Source organism: Corylus avellana, chromosome ca1, assembly GCF_901000735.1.
Source record: "Corylus avellana chromosome ca1, CavTom2PMs-1.0".
Taxonomy (NCBI): domain Eukaryota; kingdom Viridiplantae; phylum Streptophyta; class Magnoliopsida; order Fagales; family Betulaceae; genus Corylus; species Corylus avellana.
In genome coordinates this window covers 12,605,356-12,607,675 of record NC_081541.1, presented here as the reverse complement: position 1 = coordinate 12,607,675, position 2,320 = coordinate 12,605,356, and positions in this window count along the sequence as shown.

Here is a 2,320-nt window from a genome sequence, read left to right as displayed (position 1 = left end):
CACGTCAATATTTCTTGACGTGTCAAAGTAACACGTCAAGAAATTTCTTGACGTGTCAAATAGACACGTCAAGAAATATTGACGTGTCAATTTGACACGTCAATATTTTTTGACGTGTCACTTTGACACGTCAAAAAATGTTGACGTGTTACTTTGACACGTCAATATTTCTTGACGTGTCAAACTGACACATCAAGAATTGCTGACGTGTCAAAGTGACACGTCAATATTTCTTGACGTGTCATATACTGACACGTCAGTAAATAATCAACCAATTATTTATTAATTTTAAAATGATGTCAGATTAAATTTGGTTCCAATTTACTGACGTGCCAAAGTGACACGTCAGGAAATACTGACGTGTTGTTTTCAACACGTCAGTAAATGTTGACGTGTAACTTTTAACACGTCAGTAAATTATTTGTTGACGTGCTACTTTTAACACGTCAGCATTTACTGACGTGCCAAAAAATATTACTGTTTGACACGTGAAGAAATGGCATTTTTTTTGTAGTGTAGGTATCCGTTCATTGAGGCAACTTATAAATGTGTGGTAGTGTATGGGAAAAAAGCTAATTAACCCTATAAATTACGATGTCTCAAGTGTGAATACATCCCCCTAAATGGTATAAGGATGATCCTTTTGTGTCGATGATACCAAAATGGGTTGTACTTGGGAAGTGTTCAAAAGCTCACACAAAGGAATGTATCTGAGATAGTGAAGATGGCAAAGCATCATCAAATAATGATGCATATCAAGAAATTGAATTTTCGAGGGGAGGGGGTGAAAGGCAAGAGAGGGCATTGAGAATATCAATTCTACTTGGGCATAATCATGGCAGCCCCTACCTGCTAGCAGAGGTGTTCATGCGAATGCCGACGCAGTTATTTGCAATATCCGCAACTATATTCGTAAAATGTGGATATCACTTTTAAATGTCTGCATCGGCATCTGCCCTGTTTGTATTAACCGCATATGTGCGGTATTAAATGAGGTTATTCTTCGCTATTCGTATTTTTGGTAATAGACTTATTTTAGTCTCTTAATCCTTCTTTGAGTTTTTTGTATGACCTATTTAAAGCACTTTTGAAAATAATTTGGGTCAGTTTGTAGTGTTTTGGACTTGTTTTAAACTTTTTAAGCCATAATGTTTTGAAAATTTATTGATTTCACATTACTTTTCCCATTTTACTAAACAACGTAAACATATATAACATATACCTAATCCAAAACAACAACGTTTTGGTGAATTTATTAAATATCGAAATATATAAAACATATATTATATAGAGAGGGTATGCTGTAACGACCCGATCTCATATAGCGGAAAAACTGTAATTATCAATACAAAATAATACTGTTAAAATACTTTTCTTTATACAAAAAATACCCAAAGCTATGTCGTACAAGGCATTTATACAAATCTATCCGACAGTCTAAACTCTAGACAAAACTTAACCAACTTGGAATCTCTGTACATCTCAATATGAATCTCTAATCACAACTGCATAATTACCTTGATTTTCCATTCCTGCAAACACTACAAAAACTGTGAAGTAGTGAGTCAATTGATTTCCGATAATATAAATCATTGTTGAATCATATATAGCAAAATGCTAGACAAGTTATAAAACCACAAAAATCCATATTATTGGATATCAATATCATACTCAGTAAGTAAGAATACTTACAGTGGATTACATGAATGGATCATCAAAGGTAATTACTTGAAACCCGTTCTGCTGCAGTTGGTCCATACCCATAACAATCCCTTCACTGACTTTCTCTTTCTCTCTCTCTCTCTCTCGCCTAAACTCTCTTTCTTCCTCTTCAGCTCTCTGTCTTAAATTTCCCATCTCACTCTCGGTTTCTCTTGTGTTCTTTCTTTCTTGTAGCGCTTGGTCTCGCCCTTTCTCTCTCTGTTCTGAGTAAACACTCTTAGAAAGAAGAAAGACCGAGTAAAAAGCGGAAGAAGGAAGAATATATGCAAGAGATGGGAGAGGAGATGAGTGGTGAAAATTGTGAAGGAGAAGAATTCTATTTATAGGAGAAAATCAAACACTATTCTACCTTTAATTTACAATTATACCCTCATTTTACTATTTCACCAACCCTATACTATTCCACCAACCCTATACTATTCCACCAACCCTATACTATTCTACCAACCCTATACTATTCTACCTTCTTATTCTACCATCCTTATACCTACCATTTACTATCCTATTATATCACCAATTATTACAATCATACTCCAAATTATACCAATCAATCATCAATTATCATATCTCTTAAGTCTCCCAATAAAATAATCAATAT